The following is a 21,267-nucleotide window of genomic DNA, read 5'->3' as shown; positions in this document are numbered from 1 at the left end:
GTCTAGCAAATAGTGTTTCCCGCCAAGTACGAGGGCCTGGTCAGAAATTTCGCCTGAAGCTATGCAGCCGACATTATGTAAGTGACGTCCGGTTTCTTCTTCAAGACAATTCTCAGCCGCATTCTGCAGGGGCAATGAAGATGCTCCTGCATCGTTTTCAATTGGAAATGTTTGATTACCCACAATACAGCCCGTAATTGTCTCCCTCTGAGTCTCATGTCTGCTCACGTGAATCACTGGCTATGAAGACAACATTTTGGCACAGACAACGAGCTGTGGGCCAGCGTAGAGAATTGGCGGAGAGCACTGGCGGCTGCTTTCTATAACGAGGGTACTGGAAAGTTGGTACAACGCTATGACAAACGTCTAAGTCCGATCGGTGACTACGTAGAGAAGTAGCTGGAAGGCGTAGCCAACTGTTACAAACAAAACATTTCTGATTTTCACTGTGGTTTCTACTTCGCAATCAATTGGAACTTACTTTCTGGACAGCCCTCGTATCTCTCCTCATGCTATTATCACTCCTTCGGTTCCTTAAGAAAGGACTGGAAAGGTCGACGATTCCTGTCCTACGAGGATGCGCAGCAGGCAGTTACTGACTCTTCCATGCAGTAGGACAGGTTGTTTCACGAAACGGGTATCTCCGCGGGATTGGCCGAGCGGTCTAAGGCGCTGCAGTCATGGACTTTGCGGCTGGTCCCGGCGGAAGTTCGAGTCCTCCCTCGGGCATGGGTTTAGGTTAAGTAGTGTGTAAGCTTAGGGACTGATGCCGTATCAGTTAAGTCCAATAAGATTTCACATACATTTGAACATTTGAAACGGTTATCTTCAACCTGGTGCGTCGGTGGGATGAGTGCCTCAGTGCTCACAGCGGTTTGGCGTGATTGTCATATCGATTCTGCTCTGAGCGACCTTCGAACGGAAACTTTTTGATAGCCTCTTATACATACCAACGTTCACTTGGTCGTCCAGCTATGTTAGTGCTCTGTTTCCAATGACGTCTGATGTCAACAGAATATGAATTCTATTTTTTCTTTGACTTTGGTTTTGTGGAACTTCACATGCTGGCTAAACACAGTATGTAAAAAATGAGAAAAGCCAAGTACTATCCCTAGACGGTCTCTTCATTAGCACTGTCTGTAACAACTGGCCACTATTGCCGAAGTTGCACTTATGTCCAAGCTCCAAATATCCCTAAACTTGGCGCAGCCAAGCCAAAACAGAGGGCCAAATCACAGATAAATTAGTTCTTTAAACAAGACTGTCTGCCTTATCAACATTTTTCTCATGCCGCGTCCGAATGTATAAGTGAGAGACCAGCCACGACAGTTACAAAACCTAATAGCCCGGTTCTCAATCTGGATACTTGATTTTGTCGTCCATTTCCGGTTAATTTTGTTAATGCGCAACTCGGTTCCGTCATTTGAGATATTAGTCAGAAAATCCTTGTTAATAAACACGTAAGTTCACCAGACGATATGTAATATGTTACATTTAGCACCCCGAATAAAAGTCTTGACGTGTTCAGTAGGTTGCATCTTACAGCTCTCAGACACTGTACAAAAGACATTTTAAAATATTTAACACTCAAGCTGCCGTTTATTTATTGGCTGACTAGTTTCGGGATTTTCCCATTTTCCCAAGTCGCGTATCTGCGATGGCACAAATAGAACTATCCACACCAAACATATCTTAAACCCAAATAAGCGGCTTTTGAGAAGGGAAAAACCCAAAACTAATCGGTCAGTAAAGAAACAGCAACTAGAGTCGCACTTGGGATGTCGATAGGTCGAAGTCTACCACGTAAATTCAACAGGATACCGTGGATGAGAAAAAAGTATTGCAACAATAATATGTGACATTGCAACAGCAGTTTCCGTAATTATACAACGGTGATGGCAACGAAACTACAGTAAAAAAAAGCAAAGATAAATTTATAAGTACACGGACACATCGTTTTCGGACAACATAACCAAGGTATATGGCTCAAGGCCAAGCTCGCCAACCCGTATTTGCTTCATTAAATTGTTCGTTTTTTGCCTCTTAAGATTATGGTGGACTGAATTCCGTGTGTGCTTCGACGCCCGCATGTTCCGCTCACGTGTATCACCTTACTTTTGCCTTACTGTGAAAATGAGGATGTGGGACTTGCCGGCGGTTGTAAGGGGGTGGGTAGAGTGAGGACTGCCTAGACTCTGTTAACGGATTCTCTAACTCTGCTTCCCAATAACGTCATATAGAAGTACTGAATTCTTTTCAAAATGACATCGGAGTTCTATAGTACATGAAGAGTGATATCAAACAAGTAGTCCAAGGTAAAAAAAAAATCATTATTTTATACTTGAGCTTTTCTGTTGTGTAGCATCATAGACATTTACGAAAGCAGTGTCCAGCGAAGTAAATACATACTATCCCAGATGCATTGTTCACCTCTGCGGAAAGCACAACATAGAAAATGGAGCCGGCCGAAGTGGCCGTGCGGTTAAAGGCGCTGCAGTCTGGAACCGCAAGACTGCTACGGTCGCAGGTTCGAATCCTGCCTCGGGCATGGATGTTTGTGATGTCCTTAGGTTAGTTAGGTTTAACTAGTTCTAAGTTCTAGGGGACTAATGACCTCAGCAGTTGAGTCCCATAGCGCTCAGAGCCATTTGAACCATTAGAAAATGGACGTAACTAGCTACAGCTTACAAAGCCTATTGCAAATATCTACAGCTGCACACCTCATGAAATAATTTGGTTCAAAGATGGCTCTGAGCACTATGGGACTTAACACCTGAGGTCATCAGTCCCCTAGAACTTAGAACTACTTAAACCTAACTAACCTAAGGACATCACACACATCCGTGCCCGAGGCAGGATTCGAACCTGCGACCGTAGCGGTCGCGCGGTTCCAGACTGAAGCGCCTAGAACCGCTCGGACACACCGGCCGGCATATAATTTGGGAAATTGCAGCTTACATAGAGCTTTAGATTAAAACAATCATTTAATTTTTGAGTCAATAGTACTGTAACGGCCAACCACCGGCTCAGGAGGTCAGTGGGCGTCGAGGTTGGACAGATGAGACGGTGACACTACAAGTGTCGGAGGACGAGCTTTGAGTGCTGGTGAGTGTTTCAGTCTTAGCACCGAATGCGTCACTGAAACAGTGGTATCTGCAGTAATGTTTTATTTACGTGATTTCTACAATGCACACTGTCTTACCTGGTGCACAGGAAACAGGCTGGGCTCCTCGGTTACATATCGGCGAGAAATGGTAGTCACCACACTCCGCAGCTCACGTAGCTTGCGACAGGTCAGGCACACTGCCTGGCAGCAAGGTGGCGTGGAGTGAGGCAGAGGGCCCACAGACCCACCTCTGCGGATACAGTGGGTATCAGGACTGTCCAAGATGGATACACGTTTACACCTATACCCACAGCATCTTCCGGATGGCAGCTGTCGTGAAGGTGGAAACCCAGGGCTCGCTCAGCACACGCAGCATACAGTCAGGAAGGCAGTAATCTTAAAGCCGGGCGGCACTCCAGCAGAAGGGAAGCTTGCAGTTAGTCGGTTTGGCCCCTCATCAGAGGAAGACCCAGTAGGTCCGCATCTTCTATCAGTCACGGCTGTGGCAGTAGCGCGCGGCAGTGGAGTGGTTCAAATGGCTCTGAGCACTATGGGACTCAACATCTGAGGTCACCAGTTCCCTAGAACTTAGAACTACTTAACCCTAACTAACCTAAGGACATCACACACATCCATGCCCGAGGCAGGATTCGAACCTGCGACCGTAGCGGTCGCACGGCAGTGGAGTCCCACCACAGCCGACAGGCTGCAGTGTCGTAGTGGAAGTGTTTAGACTGGCAGCAAGCAACAAACCACGGTTGGCCAGTAGGCCTAATCTGTAATTAGCGAGGCTGTCATTCCGTCGGGATCGGTGATGTAGACAGAATGATCACACACCGAGGAGGAGATGTCTGGAACTGAAGTATTTAAAGGCAGACATGAAGTCTTTGTAGCATGTTAGGCGTCCATTTGCCCTCGTACAACACTTTGGAGACCGCCCACTTAGAAGAATATCGGGCCTAGGAAACTGGACAAAAAGGACCTGGCTTCAAGATTTATTTCTCATATATTCTTTAGTTCTTTAAAATAATGATGACAGAACGTATAATTATCCTTCCATGAAAAAATTGTGGGGTGAGTTGTTGAGCAATTTCTTCATCTTAAGCTTCCAAAATTTCTTGCTCAAGCAACAAACGTGGTGGATTTGTAGCAGAATTACAGCAAACTGTTAAACCTAGCGAGTACACACCTTCAGTGCGCTCATACTGGCTCAGCCATTCGTGTCAGTAGCCGTAACGTTCGCCAATGTATCTTTCGAAATAATTCTAGAGATTTACAACCGAAGGCAGTAACAGTCAAGAGACAGATAGCGAGACGCCCGTACATTGTTCTCATACGAAATGAATCCAGTTTTAGAGCGATAGGTGGCTCAGGAGCGGTGTTTTTAACATAAAGTTGTGGACCGAGCTATGCTCGGGATTCTTTTCTAAAGTGTTAACCAGAGGTGTGAGAAGACATTTTGGATGCTGTCATACTGCACCATTTGTGCTCCTTGCTATGGCTCTGCTCGCTCTGTGGGAATGAGTTACAAGCGTTGCCCTGCTTTTGCAATATTGGCTCTCTTCGTGTGCTCTAGGTTATGAGTGTGACGCACGGTCGGTTGTTTGTTTTAACGGCTGTGTCGAGCAATAGCTTCTTTTGGCGACAGTGTCGAACAACAGCTTTGGAAATTTATTAGTGCACCTGGAACGGCTGTGCAGCAGTACTCGGCCTTTTCAGCGTCGTTCCATCTCACAGAATTGTGTGCAGGAATTCAGGCTTATGTCTCAGTAATTTCCCCTTCTACTGAGCCAGAAAGTTTGCCCGTGATTAGCTAATGAAATCAATTTCAGCTGATTTGACATTGTGAAGACAAAATAGCTTCTCAAAGGAACGGAAGTTCGACAGTCAGCTACAGACGACTTGCGAAAAGACCCCACTTCGGACTCCTGTTCATTGTTTCATGTGCGATGATTTAAATCCTCCTGAGGAGCGCGTTGATTTGTCTATAACACAAAGGAAATTACTGTTTATTACTTTTTTTTGTAGAAAAATAAATGTCTATTACAGTAATACATTGCTGCAGAAAACACTGCAAAAGTTGACTTGTACTAAAGTATTGATACTCCAAATACAAACTGCTGAAAATAAACTTTTACACCACCCTCATTACTTACATGGTTGGTGTTTTTTTTTTTTTTTTTTTTTTCATTGGACACTTCTTTCGCAGTGGAGTGAGCGCTGATATGAAACTTCCTGGCAGATTAAAACTGTGTACCGGACGGGTACTCGAACTCGGGACCTTTGCCTTTCGCGGGCAAGTGCTCTACCAACTGAGCTACCCAAGTACGACTCACGCCCCGTTCTTCATGTCAGCGCACACTCCGTTGCAGAGTGAAAATCTCATTCTGAAAATGTATGCTACCTGCGACCAGCTAACTTCTCGTGATTTCATCTGTAGTAGTGTCAATATGTGATGCATGTGTATCGCTTTTCGTTTATGAAATCATACCACTTTACAGTGCATCCAAAAACTTTTCGATTTCAAATAAATATGTCTTACAAGTTGGGAGTTTTGGGAGAGAATACCACAGTATTCATAATCCAAACAAATAGTATTATCGTTTCATCAGGCACACAGTAGTAGTGCGAGTACGACAGTTTCGTCTTGACACTATGTCCCTCTAGAATGCACCATTTATCCACTATTGAAACATATGTGGCGTCAAAATCACTTTTATATACATCCGTTACATTAAGGATCACTAGTCCCTCTCTACGACATATTCCAATTACTCCATCTATGTAATGCTGTTTTATTTCTCAATGTATGTGTGGCGTCATGTCTCTTCCATCTCACTTTATATGTAACAAACTCCGTATATTTTTGCCAAGGGGTCTACGAATCCCTCTCTGCATTCAGCGAAGAGCTCTCAGTCATTTTGGGAGCAGATGGTGCTGTGATTCTAATAGCTTTCGTCCTTGGTACAAACTTGCAGCTTTCTGAGAAAATATCAAAGAACTCTTCAGACACTGTAATCTACTCCTTATTTCACAACTTTCGACTACTTTGTATGTATAAATACAAATATCCTGTATGACCATATTATATCCAGATTTTACCGTATTTTCGACATTTTTTACTGTGGTTAAACTGCCTGTTGGCTTTTGTCTTGGGTTCTCCGGCCGACGTTTGTTTGTTAATTTTTCTGACGATTCGCTAGCGCGACTCGCTGGCTTTGTCAACGCTTCACCATGCACTGCTGATCGCGGACTGAACTCGAACTCACGGCAACAAATTATGTGACCTGGCGCGCCCGCCCAGTGGCTTTTCCGTGGGCATTTCCACTGCTGTTGCCGCCTTGCTACCTGCAACAGTCGTTCGCTGCAGCACGGGAATCCAGGATCCGTCCACCTTGAGGCTTCCTTATTTCTCATTGAAGCTATTGTCGTGTTTGTGTGTTTCTATAGCTTCTCTGAATAAGCGGGTTTGACAGCTCTTCTCTACAGCAAGAAATTCCACGTCAGCGAATTTTACTATGAGGTGCCACACAGCGCGTTCTCCGCCACGACCGAATTCCCCACCTCCTCCAGCCTGAAATGCCGCTTATGCTCGGCGACCCTGGTGTTGTCTGAGCGTCCAGTCATTTCAACACAGGCTTTTCACATGTACATAGTACGCTGTATATTCTGGACATTGCAAGTGGGTCTCATTTCTCTTTTACCGATGTGAGACACTCTTTGATATACTTTGTCGGCTTATAAACAGTCTTCACGGCCTGTTTGCGCAATATACGGCCGATTCTGTCCGTCACTCTGGGAATGCATGGCAGAAAGGACGTACCCGACATTTCGTTTTCCAATGTTTCAGTCCCAGTACGTTGGATTCTGTGACACTTCTGATGCAACAGGTGGTGTACGTGTCCCTCAGGACGCTTTCCAGGTACTGCATCTCGCGTATGAGGTGCTGCGGCTCACATATTCGTCTTGCTCGCGTTTCGAGCGTGTCAATCATGCCTCTTTTTCTGGCTCGGGTGAATATTTAACACTTTGTCCAGGTATCGGTCCGTCTGTGTCTGTTTTCGGTACACGCTTTGTCCTAGGTTTTCACCATCCCCCGTGACCAGCACATCTAGAGAAGGTAGCTGTTGGTCCTTTTCTACCTCCATGGTAAATTTTATGTTGGCATGGAGGCTGTTCACGAGTCTTAGAAAGTCACCGAGCTGCTCCTCATCATGGTTCCACACAACGAAGATTTCGTCGACATATTTGTACCACACCTTAGGTTTACAAGGCGCCAAGTCTAGCGCCTGTGCTTCGAAATTTTCCACGAAGAAGTTGGTCATCACTGGACTAAGAGGTTTATCCATGGTGACACCTTCCAGCTGTTTGCAGAAGTTGACATTCCACATGAAATAGCTCGCGGTGAGACATGCATGAAAGAACTTGATGATGTCTTCTGGGAAAATGGAACCGATGTGCTCCAGAGTGTCACTGAGCGGTTCTTTGCTAAACAAAGGAACAACGCAAAGCTGACCAGGATGTCGTTTGATCCAAATTTTAGTTTCTGCAGCTTCTCAATGAGATGTCCTCAGTCCTTTTGTATGTATCAGGCTTTCCCACGTGCAGCTGGAGCAGAGAGGTCAAGTTTTTCGCCAGTTCATACGCCGGTGAGCCATGGGCGTTAACAATCGGTCTTAATGGAACATTCTTCTTATTATCTTCGTTGATCCATATAGCCGACGTGGTAGAGCTTGTGTGTTATGTAGGTCCATCTGTATGTCGGCCGAGAGAGAAGACGCCTTGCCGGCCGCGGTGGCCGAGCGGTTCTAGGCGCTTCAGTCCGGAACCGCGCGACTGCTACGGTCGCAGCTTCGAATCCTGCCTCGGGCATGGATGTGTGTAGTGTCCTTAGGTTAGTTAAGTTTAAGTACTTGTAAGTTCTAGGGGACTGATGACCTCAGATGTTAAGTCCCATAGTGCTCAGAGCCATTTTGAACCATTTAGAAGACGCCTTGATTAACCGATTCGTATCCCGTATGATCCGCTGCTTCGGATCAGCGCTTATGAGCAGAACATCCGGGACCTATTAGATCCGACTACTTACCGAAAACTAAACGCTGATCCGGCGCAGCGGATCACAAGAAATACGAATCAGTTAATCAAGGCGTCTTCTCTCTTCGCCGACATACAGAGGAACCTGCGCAACACAAAAGTGTTGTATGGATTACCAAAGATCCATAAAAATAATATTTCATAAGACCTATTGTTAGAGCTCCTGGCTCATCAATGTATAAACTGGAGAAAAACTTGGCCTCTCTGCTTCATCCGCATGTGAGAAAGCATGATACGTACCTAAAGGACTCAGGACATTTCATTGAGAAGCTAAAGAAACTAAAACTTGATCACGAAAGATGGTAAAAACCTGAGACATAGCGTGTATCGAAAACACACGGGCCGATACCTGCACAAGGTGGCTCCATCAGTGATACATTCGGCATATTACTCGGCGTGGGTGCACCGAGGTTAATTCCAGGTTAATATCCGCCAGTGGATCCACTAACATTATACCTGGGGTATTGTTCGGAGTGGATCTAACTGCGCTACGTCCGTGTTTCATAGGAAGAATCTCAAGGAAATGTAACACATCCTCGAAAGATGTGGCTTAAAATGGGCTCGTTTGACCGATTCCTGAATATTGTTTGTCAATCCTGGTCTCTTATCAAGTAGGACTGGTAGATGATATAGAGAGGACTCAATGAAAACCAGCACGTTTCGTGACGGGTTCATATAAGTGTTGATGTAGACGTGGATATAGGAAGTGTCTGAAAATGGATCCACGTATGTTAAGTTCAGGGCAGCATCCTAATGTGGGACAATGTCCACATACCACCAGGGATATAGTCCGAAGGTGGATCCACTGCAGTACCCTTAGGGGAGGAAGGAGGGGGGGGGGCGGAGGGATGTAGGAAGAAATACTGTCAACAAACTCCCTCCATAGCAATCGATCTAGGTGTGTGTGTAAGTGTATTAGCTCTGTCTTTGGCAGTTAGTGTAACGTAATTTGACATTTAGAAGAAGTATAGCTTGTAGGTACTCTGGCTGGGTTTGGGGTTTGTATCTCAGTTCCATAGTAATAATAGCAACCCACACCTGGTAACGTAAGAAATAATAGCATATATACACTTGTGCATTCACCTACTGAATATAGATAAATGTGGAAAAATGGCAAAATACTGAAAAACAGAAGAAATGGAAAAATATGGGGAAGACAGTAAAAAATGTCAAAAATACGGTAAAATCTGGTTGTGATACGGTTATACAGGATATCTGTATTAATACATAGGAAGTAATCGGAAGTTGTGACTTAAGCAGTAGATGAAAGTGTCTGGATATCTCTTAGATATTCCCCCAGAAAGCTACAAGTTTGTACCAAGGAAGATAACTATTAGAATCACAGCACCATCTGCTCCTAAAATGACTGAGAGCTTTGCGCTGAATGTTGAGAGCGCTCGCAGACACCTTCGCAAAAATATATCGAGTTTGTTATTTATACAGCGGGGGGATGGAGAGATATGACGACACACATACGCATAGAACTAAAAAGCATTATACAGACACAGTAATCAGAATATGCAACACCGCATATGCGTTAACAGTCGAAAGATGCGCACTCTAGTGAGACATAGTAACAAGACGAAATTTTCATTCTCACACTAGTTCTGTGTGCATGACGAGGCGGTAATGTTATTTATTTAGATTCTGAATGCTATGGTATTTTCTCCCAATACACGTGCGTTGCAAATAGTATGTATTTAGAATCGGAAAGTATTTAAGTGGAAGATTATGGTTTAACGTCCTGTCGACATCGAAGTCACTAGAGACCGAGCACAAGCTCGGAATGTTTCAAGGATGGGGAAGGAAATCGACCGTGCCCTTTCAAAGGAACCATCCCGGAATTTTCCTAGAGTGATTTGTGAAAATAACGGAAAACCTAAATCTGGATGGACGGACGCGGGTTTGAATCATCGTTCTCCCGTATGCGAGTCCAGTGTGCTAACCACTGCGCCACCTCGAGCGATGTCGGAAAGATTCCGTAAACCTAAAGTAATACACATGAATTACATATTGACACTACCACAGATGAAATAATGAGAAGTTTGTTGATAACGTGTAGTATCTCCCCATGATGTGCAGACTCAACTGAAGTAGTCATGAACAACGATAAGGGAGAAGCGGAGCTTGAATCTTATTGGTGCAGGGGTGAGAGGTTTCTCGCGATCAGTCTAGGGACTCCCCACCAATTTTATATCACACGGGCCGGCCGGAGTGGCCGAGCGGTTCTAGGCGTTACAGTCTGGAACCGCGCGACCGCTACTGTCGCAGGTTCGAATCCTGCCTCGGGCATGGATGTGTGTGATGTCCTTAGGTTAGTTAGGTTTAAGTAGTTCTAAGTCTAGGGGACTGATGACCTCAGATGTTAAGTCCCATAGTGCTCAGAACCATTATATCGCACGACCAATATCGAGATACATCATCACCTAACCTACATGCCTAAGGTGTGTTGGTACAACAGGAATTACCCCAAGTGATCTGGATCAATTGTTGGTAGTCCCCCGTGAGGGGGAGGCAGTGCAAGTGTCCTTGGATTTACTAGCAGAAATGTGTAACCTGACACTTGAAGTCCGTATCAGTAACCTTGAAATAAGATCGTTATCTTGGCTCGTATTTTGTACTGCTTATCTGCTGACCCTTTGAATCATATCTTTTCCTTTAAGCCGCTGTTGTCGAGCGGTTCTAGGTGCTTCAGTCCGGAACCGCGCGACTGCTACGGTCGCAGGTTCGATTCCTGCCTCGGGCATGGATGTGTGTAATGTTCTTAGGTTGGTTAGGTTTAAGTAGTTCTGGTCTAGGGGACTGATGACCTCAGATGTTAAGTCCCATAGTGCTTAGACCCATTTGAACCATTTTGTTCCTTTAAATCGCCTCCATTTACAGTATGTTCCATTAAATCTCGAACTCCCACTATATGACTACTATTCTGTCTGTAAGCAATTTTGTTGTATTGCTCAAATGAAAAAGTCAGCGCTCGGAAATTATAAGACTTCTGCTTGAAATCTATAAGGAAATTTAAAAGGAAGATGGAAAGCAACATCTAACACATGGAAGTCCACCAGCAAAAATCCGCTTAGTCTGCAGTGCTATCAGGATGAATGGAGTTCACTGATACTACACAGTGGGCATGTTATCAACTGTATTTGAGATAAAAGAAGAATAAATGCCAGTCATAGGAGAGCGTTTGGCTCGGGTGATCATGTGCACATCTTAAAAAACAAAGAACGTTTGCTTGCTTCCTTCAAGTGGTGATTGCTACGTAACTGTAAGTAGAGAGTATCTTTTCGTTCATTTATTTTTCTGTTACATTACTATTTCACTGGAAAGACTCCGTTTGAAAGCTAAAGTAGATAAGAACAACAAGTCTGAAAAACTATGTCCGTGTATTTATGTTTTACTATACGACTGCACGTGTACACATTAAGAATATACTGAAGGTTTACTTAGGGCTTGGATACTCACGAAGAGGAACCTCAGGACGCGAGAAGAAGACTATGAAAGGTTCGGGGATCGGATGCTCTATCGGTCCCAGAATTTTTTCTAACACTTATTGCATCTTTACTTATGGCAATGTTTTGTTAATGTGAAAAGTGGCAAGTTGCATCGTGGTTCGGAGTACACTTTAAACTGTGGATCCCCGAGTAGCTAGCTGGGTACGTCACTTCAATCGCCGGACGAAGAAGTACGCATTATACGTCCAGAACGCCAAAGCGGCGTTCAAAAGAGTCTTTTCGGGTTTACATACTAAGAGAAAACCACTTTTCTGCGAAGTTCTGTGTCAGTAATCAACAGGTCAAACCGTCGCGATCGCTAAAGGCAGAGCTACCCAAATATTTCCCGACTGAGTCCCGCTCAAACTGTTTGCTTGCTAGAAGGATTGAGCCATTGGTGAAAATCCTGTACCCCTTCACTAACTTAGTAAACTGGACTGATATTCTGTTAATATCGAGAAAAACTTTATATTTGTCTCCAATTATACATTTTGCTACTGCAGTCTTCCACGCAAACTGCGCCCCGGAGTAAGTCCTTGTTTGTTAATCTAACGGATGAGAAGAATCTCTTCGTCGTACGCTATCACATCAGGGGTCAACTTCACAACATAACTGGCAGCGGCTTATCAAAGAAGCATCTGGTTCTCAAAGAAAGAGCCGTTCTGCGAGTTTGGCCCACAATTTTGTGTATCCTACAGCCTGCACGTTGGCAATAACATATAAAAGTCACCTGCAAACATTTCCGCTATGAAACGGAACACAACATCTTGTCAATTCTTGGTTGGGCTTTTGCTTATCTACACGCCGCAAACCTGCTTACGGATTGTAGCGGAGGGTACTTTGGGTGCCACGATCACATCCACTCTTTCTAGTTACACCCGCGAGCAGCCAGCGTCATCAACTGATATGAATAATATATCATCTGACTTTTTTTTCAAAAATGGTTCAAACGGCTCTGAGTAATATGGGACTTAACATCTGAGGTCAAATGGTTCAAATGGCTCTGAGCACTATGGGACTTAACATCTGTGGTCATCAGTCCCCTAGAACTTAGAATTACTTAAACCTAACTAACCTAAGGACATCACACACATCCATGCCCGAGGCAGGATTCGAACCTGCGACCATAGCGGTAGCGCGGTTCCAGACTGAAGCGCCTAGAACCGCTCGGCACAACGGCCGGCCTGACTCTTCTTGGAAAGTACGTTCTGGTATCGTTAACAACAAACCTCCCAGTGATGCGCAACAACTCTCTTGCAGCCCCTGCCAATATTGTGCGATGTGCATCTCCGTGATGCTGTCGAGTTTAGTGTGACGAAATTAATATTATGCGGTAAGGGTCCCGTAATGACAGTACTCAAGAATCGCTCAAATAAGAGGTTTCCAAACCACCTCTTTCGTGGATGAATGCCATTTTTTTTAAGTCTTCAAATAAATCGCAGTCTTTCGAAGAAAACATTCTTGTGAGCGCATTTCGGGTCCGCACCGTGGATTTTTCGTGAAAACGTAAGGATACAATCATAATAAGCGTTTCGTATTAGTACATAATTTCATTATCAATCTCTTTAATACAATAGTTACAAAGAGAAGTGTAATGATTCAGAATAAATAAATCACAAGTCCGAACGGTCGCTAGTCGCTGTAGATCCGATGAGCCAGCTACGCAACAGCTTTGTGCCGTTTTTTCATTTACTTTCCGACACTGCCGTAGGTCTTGCATTCTCCCAGTATAAGACCTTTGGGATTCCTTTCGACGTGAGCTTTCCTCTGACTTGCATTTTTTATAATTCCAAGAAAATTTAGGAGTCGTATGAGGCGACATCTTTTTTTTTTTTTTTTTCAATTTAATACCGATTTGCACCTCTGTTCCGGCGAATATTTTTGTTGTCTCATTTTGTGTCGTAGTAGCGCTCCGCAAAAAATGCCATCGGAATCAATGCTCTAGCTAAAAGTATACACACGCAACACCAATTTATAACGTTACCCAATGCTAATTCGTAACAATCACGCGCATGCGCCTACGACGGTACGATGACGTCACAGGCAAAACAAATACCGCGCGACAAACACACACAGACAGGATCTATCCCTTGTAGGCTCAACTATTGTTTACGCGTTATTAATCTCGTCGTTATTAGCAATTGAAATCTGACAGCATTTTGTCACACAAGAAAGTTCAACAGACGATCAAAATAGACGTTTTCACGTCAACAATAACATTCTGCCATCGGAGACCGTAACTGGTCATATATATATGCCTTTATTTTGTTATTTAGCCGGCCGCGGTGGTCGTGCGATTCTAGGCGCTGCAGTCCGGTACCGCGGGACTGCTATGGTCACAGGTTCGAATCCTGCCTCGAGCATGGATGTGTGTGATGTCCTTAGGTTAGTTAGGTTCAAGTAGTTCTAAGTTCTAGGGGACTGATGACCTAAGATGTTAAGTCCCATAGTGCTCAGAGCCATTTTTTTATTTTGTTATTTACGCAGTTACTGTTCACAGTGCAACCGGTTTCAGTCACACTGTTTTCATCATCAGACACTATAAGAAAGAAGAAAGCGGGTTAGTTATAAGGAAATCTGCCAAATCTCCAATTTTAAGACACAAGGAACATAAAACAGTTTGACACCTATGCTTACACGTTGCCTACAGTGTTACCAGGTGCCCACATTTCTTCGTTCTACTGATACATCTAGTCTATCCCAATAGAGTACTGGATCAATGCTTTTCGATCGGGTTCTGAGACAGAGGCCAAGGCAATAAAATCTAGTGTGAGGTATTTCAGTCTTCTCGAGTTCTGTAGTCACGACAGGGCACAAAGTACGAATATAGATTTCTTTATCTGACAGGAAGGAAGACTAGGGTTTCACGTCCTGTCGACATTGCGGTCGTTAGAGACGCAACACGATCTCTCGGGCTGGTTCAGGGCGGGAAAGAAATTGGCCTTCCGCTTTCCAAAGGAACGATGCCGGCATCTGCCTTTAGCAACTTAATGGAGCCATGGGAAACCTAAACGTTGATGGCCAGACGAAGATTTAAAAACCGATCCCCAGTCATGGGAGTCCAGTACTTGAGCCACTGCGTCACTTCGCTCCGTTCCCGACTCTCCTATGGTGTCCCAGATGTGACCAATAGCATTTAGGGTTGGGGTTGGGTTGTTTGGAGGAAGAGACAAAACAGCGAGGCCATCGGTCTCATCGGATAGGGAAGTGTGGGGAAGGAAGTCGGCCGTGCCCTTTCAAAGGAACCATCCCAGCATTTGCCTGGAGTGATTTAGGGAAATCACGGAAAACCTAAATCAGGGTGGCCGGACGCGGGATCGAACCGTCGTCCTCCCGAATGCGAGTTCAGTGTGCTAACCACTGCGCCACCTCGCTCGGTAGCATTTGGTAAACAAAGGTTGTACACCGACAATTACCTTTAATCAAATATTTTATCGCTCGGTTGCACAGATTCTGTCCAAAATCGAAAAACAACGTTTCTGTAATTTCACTGAACTTAGACCCCAACAAAACGAGATACTATGGAAGACGCCCCTGATATTTACTGTGCTGGCGCATGAGTACCAGAAGGTTCGCTTTAGTGATTTCCTAGACTTGCAACCAGTATCTGTAGTGTCATTCGCCGATGATATAGTCATAAAGCACTCAGACGAAAATGGTAATGCGTGTGGCCAAGCTGGGAACTCCACCTGCGGGTTGCCTTGCCGCCTTTTTAGTTAACACCACTTCGGCGACTTACGTGTCGATGAGGATGAAATGGTAATGAAGGCAACACAACACCCAGTCCCCAAGCGAATACAACAAACTTTTTTAGCTCCATTAACACCCTCACTAAACGGAAGATCATTGCTGAAAAGAAAAAAAGAGACAATCTCTTATTTTACAAATCGATTCTAAGACCGGTAATGCCGCATGCCTATCCCATACAGAACTTCGCATACGCTCATCGATAAACTCCATACTTTCCGAACAAAACACAGCGAATAATACTACATACCCCGCGGTTTAGTAGAAACTCAACAATACATAATAACCTAACAATCAAAGCATTTCAGAAGAAGTTCGCTCTATATCTGAACGCTTAGTCACCAAAATACACAGTCATGAACTATCCTACTATGACATCTATGATCGACACGAACATGAACCTCTAAACCGGGTATTACTTCCACGTCGGAAATATTAAAAATGATAATGACGAATAACAGAAGAACATCTATTTTAATCATAGATTCAAGGTAAAAAATATTGTAAATGCCGAGACGTCTTTTTTTCTTTTACAATAACGAATCACGTGGTCCAGTAACTAAGTATAAGAATCCTTGTGAAAGTTGTGAATGAAGAAAATGTAAATTACAAGTATTAAGTCCTGTCGACGCCGAGTTTGTCAGTGGTGGACGTAAGTTCGGACTGGAGAAAGAAATCGAATGTGTCCTTAAAAAAGTAACCAACACGGAATCTGACGTATCTGATTTAGTAATTATGTTACTCATCTAGACTTTGCTATGTTGTGATTTTTTAATTACTTAATCGTGAGTAGTCTTCCCCTATATTCATGAAGCGATAATTATACTAAATATTTTTCTTGTATTAGGATGTGAGGATCCTTGGTTTAGAATCATAGAAAGAAGTGTGACAAAAAAGCTCTAAAGATGAGCTGTCTCGGTAGCAACCCATGCGCATCGTCAAGTGATCGAACTTTGAACTATAGACACTGCAATAACTAGATTGCTTCCGGAGCTGTCTACAAATGTGCCTCGTCAAAAACAGTTAAAACAAACGTGGAAACTCGTTTTGCATTCTAACTGCATACGAGATTAGTCGATGGTAGCTTAACGTATAAGTGTCATACAACAAATCCAGGGCTCGATCCCCACACTGTCTAAGGACTTTGGTAATTTATCGCTTCTTTTAGCTCCGGCAATGATTTGTGTGTGAAAAGTACCATGTAACATTGTGATTTGGAGTCCACGTCACACTGTATATCCCTATAGAAGGTGATTCAGTTTCCCCTACGGATATCATTTCATGCAACCCCTAATGTTACATCCGGCCTTCAAAAGCCACGAGCGAGATTTTCGTATTCTCTTGTTCGCTACGCACAAATTATTAATTCTAAAGAATAAACCAATAGGACTTTTTTGTAGTAAATTTAATATAGTTAAATTTTGTACTGGGATACGTTTTCGCTGGATGCCACGGTTTCCGAGTTATTAAAGTGACCTTCAAACGCACCACTAACCCGATACTCGATCCTCACCAGACGGGAATAATAGTATGTTGTTCGTGCCACTCCCTCCTACAAAATTTCCTACTACTCGAACTATTCCCGATATTCGACCTTTTTTGCTTTCTATCGATTGGGCTATTACGCCATCAGCATATTCGGCTACTTCGTTAACATTATCAATTTAAACGTGCCTATGAGGGTAATGAAAGAAAAACGACTTTTGTAAGTGTTTCGCTGGAACTAATTACGTTCACAATTCGATGCAAAGCTAACTCTTATGAGTACAGTAGTTTCGTGTCAGAAAGCCTGAAGAATACAACGATGTACCTGTTTATTTTACGTTGTTTAAATTTACAGAGATATTAGGTAGAACTTACACAAACGTCAGTTTGAAAATTTGCAAGTGCTCGACTAAAACGGTGGCATAAAACGCCAGTCAACGGAGACCAAAAAAGGTCGAATGTGGGAAATAATTAGTGCAGACGCGAGTTTTTGTACAGTGGTAGGAGGAAGTGCATAAAAAACATATTAGAAATCCTGACCGGTGGGAGAGGAGTGTGCGTGCGTTTGAAGGTCACTTTTGTACGTGTCTCTCGAATAACTCGAAAACTACTGCCTCTAGCGAAAACACATCCCAGAACAAAATTTAACAACATTAAATTTCGTACAGGATTGTCCGATTTCTTTTTTCTATATGACTAATAGTTAGCGCGAAGCGAGCGAGAGAATATGAAAATCTTGCGCGTGGGTTTTGAAGGCCAGATGTAACATTGCGGGTTGTATAAAACTACGTCGGTAGATGCAGGTGAATCACCTTATACGACTTGGTGGGTGAATCAGGTCGGAGGAAGACAAGGATATACCACCTCTAACTGGACCTGTCTAGTATTGCGGTGTTCAAACCAAGCATCTTGTTCAGATGGCTCTAAGCACTATGGGACTTAACATCTGAGGTCTTCAGTCCCCTAGACTTAGAACTACTTAAACCTAAGGACATCACACAAATCCATGCCCGAGGCAGGATTCAAACCTGCGACCGTAGCAGCCCCTGGTTCCGGACTGAAGCGCCTAGAACCGCTCGACCAAACATCTTGTTATTGAAAGCTTTCGTTATATTTCTCGTATAACTATAGGGTTTCAAAAATTTTATTTTTTTCACTTTAAGTGGTTATTGGATCTATGTGATGACTATTTTTTCCACAGCCTGCCAAACGTCGTCGTTGTTTATTTTTATTTTTTTATTTATTTACACGTCTAGTTCCGTACGACCAAATTGAGGAGCGAATCTCCGAGAACATGGAACGTGTCAGTACATGAAATTACAACATAAAAGTAATAACAGATAAAATAAAATGTTGATAAGCCATAAGTTTAAGTCAACGCAATAGAATAGAATAGAACATAAGAATCAGCTTGATTTTTCAAGGAAATCCTCAACAGAATAGAAGGCGTGACCCATGAGGAAACTATTCAGTTTAGATTTGAAAGCAGGTGGATTACTGCTAAGATTTTTGAATTGTTTTGGTAGGTTATTGAAAATGGATGCAGCAGTATACTGCATACCTTTCTGCACAAGAGTTAAGGAAGTGCGATCCAAATGCAGATTGGATTTCTGCCGAGTATTAACTGAGTGAAAGCTTCTAATTCTTGGGAATAAGCTGATATTGTTAACAAGAAACGACAGTAAAATATATATATATATATATATATATATATATATATATATATATATATATATATATATATTGATAGGCCAATGTCAGAATACCCAGACTAATGAACAGGAGTCGACAAGAGGTTCGCGAACTTACACCACTTATTGCCTGAACTGCCCCTTTTCGAGCCAAAAATATCCTTCTAAAATGGGAAGAGTTACCAAAAATATTATACAATGCGACATAAGCGAATGGAAATAAGCAAAGTAGATTAATTTTCGTGTCGAACGATCACTTACTTCAAATACGGTTCGAACAGTAAATATGGAAGCATTAGGTCTTCGAAAAAGATTTTAGAAATTTGAACTGTTCAGTTTCACTAATTATATGGCCGTCCTGTGAAATTAAAACGTCGAGTTTGGTTAAATTGTGTGTTAGAAACTGTGAGCACCGAGTCTTACTGTGATTTAGCGTAAGTTTATTTTCTACAAGCCATGAACTTATGTCATGAACTGCACTATTTGAAACAGAGCCAATGTTGCATACAACATCCTTTACTACCAAGTTAGTGTCATCAGCAAACAGAAATATTTTAGAGTTACCCGTAATACTAGAGGAACAGAAGTGGCCCCAACGCTCATCCCTGGGGCACCACCTCGTCTGACCGTGCTCCACTCAGACCCCACATCACAGCCATTCTCAACACTGTGAATAATGACTTTTTGCTGTCTGTTGCTAAAGTAAGAGGTGAACCAATTGTGAGCTGTTCCACATATTCCGTAATGGTCCAACTTCTGGAGCAATATTTTGTGATAAACACAATCATACGCTTTAGTTAAATAAAAAAAATGCCTAGCGTTCGAAACCTTTTGTTTAATTCATCCAGTACCTCACAGAAAAAATAGAATATAGCATTTTCAGTTGTTAAACGACTTCTAATGCTGAACTGTACATTCGATAGCAAATTATGTGACATCAAATGATCAGTTATCCTTACATACACAGCCTTTTCAATAACTTTAGCAAAACTAATGGCATAGGAATAAGTCTAAAATTTTCTACGTAATCCGTTTGTCCCTTTTTATAAAGCGGCTTTACTACAGAGTACTTTAATCGTTCAGAAAACTGACCATTGAAAAATTGCAAATATAGGTAAGTACAGGACTAACATGTGCAGCACTGCACTTTAATATTCTGCTAGGCACTCCATCATATCCATGAGAGTTCTTAGTCTTCAGTGATTTAATTATTGACTCCATCTCCCCTTGTCAGGTTTGAAGAGGACAGAGGAGCATTTCAGACATCATTCTCGGAAAGGCATTTTCGAAGAGAGTTATATGATTCCCAGTAGAAGCTAAATTTTTTTTTAAATCATCAGCAATGCCCAGAAAATTATTGTTATATACTGTACATATATCTGATTTATCAGTAACAGAAATATTTTTACTGTGAACTGACTTTATATCGTCGACATAGTGCTGCTGACCAGACACTTCCTTCACAACTGACCATATGGCTTTGATTTTATCCTGCGAATTAGCCATTCTATTTGCGTACCTAATAACATTTTTAAGCACCTTTCAGTACTATTTGTAATGGGCTACTGTAGATTGATTCTAAGTATTTCTAAGATTTTGATATAATTCCCCCTTTGTTCTACATGATATCCTTATCCCAGTAGTCAGACACTCAGGCTACCTTTTACTGCTACTAGCCTGTTTAGAACGATCTAATGGTAATCAACTCTCAAAGAACATGGGAAATGTGTCAAGGAAAGCATTATATTTGTCACCTATGTTATCGACACTATAAACATCCTGCCACTCTTGCTACTTAACGAGGTTTAAAAAACTCTCTATTGCCGTTGAATTAGCTTCCCTACTTAGTTTGTAATTATATGTGACATTTCTTTGAGTACAAAAGCCTTTTAATGTTAAAATTTGTGCATCATGGTCTGAAATGCCATTCACCCTTTTACTAACAGAACGCAAATCTAGTAATGAAGAATTAATAAAAATATTGTCTATGGCTGTGCTACTGTCCCCCTGCACACTAGTTGGAAAAACACAGTCTGCATCAGATCATATGAGTTAGGGGGAGGACCAACATAATTTTTCTTGCACAATCCTATACAAAATTAACATTGAAGTCAGCACATATAACTAATTTCTGGTACTTCCTATAAAGTGAGGCAAGAACCCTCACTAGCTTGAGCAGAAATTCTCTGAAGTCAGAGTAAGGGGACCTATAACCAACAACAATTATAAGTTTAGTTTCACTAAATTCAACTGCCGCTGTACAACACTCAAATATCTGTTCAGTGCATTGTTGCAGTTGGAAGTGTGAAACGTCGTTTGATGTGACTTCTCGAGACAGTCACTGCAGCGCAAGTCCCTTCATGTGTGTACAACTACAGCAGCCTACGTCCACTTAAACTTGCTTATTGTATTCAATCGAGCCTTAGTCTTCCTCTACAAACTCCACTTCTCACTTTCTCTCTATTGCCAAATTAACCATTTCTCGATGCCTCTGGATGTCCAATCAAATTATCCTTTACTTTAGTCTAATTTGGTTTCTGTATTAATGCAGGTTTAATGTAATCACCCATCTCTGTAGCTTCTAAACTTCTTCGTCCGAACAGGCCTCGGAAGGCCCAACGGTGTCAACCGACCGACGTGTCATCCACGGTCG

General features: G+C 42.7%; 1 protein-coding gene across 1 annotated transcript in view; it reads left to right on the top strand.

Annotated features, from left to right (window-relative positions):
* The window catches only part of LOC124722245 (zinc finger protein rotund-like), a 506,603-nt gene that overhangs the window by 155,329 nt on the left and 330,007 nt on the right, over window positions 1-21,267 (top strand). The gene's annotated exons all lie outside the window — the stretch shown is intronic.

The sequence above is a fragment of the Schistocerca piceifrons genome, chromosome X (assembly GCF_021461385.2).
Source record: "Schistocerca piceifrons isolate TAMUIC-IGC-003096 chromosome X, iqSchPice1.1, whole genome shotgun sequence".
Taxonomy (NCBI): domain Eukaryota; kingdom Metazoa; phylum Arthropoda; class Insecta; order Orthoptera; family Acrididae; genus Schistocerca; species Schistocerca piceifrons.
The sequence above is the reverse complement of the archived record's forward strand: the minus strand, read 5'-3'. Positions and strand labels throughout refer to the sequence as shown.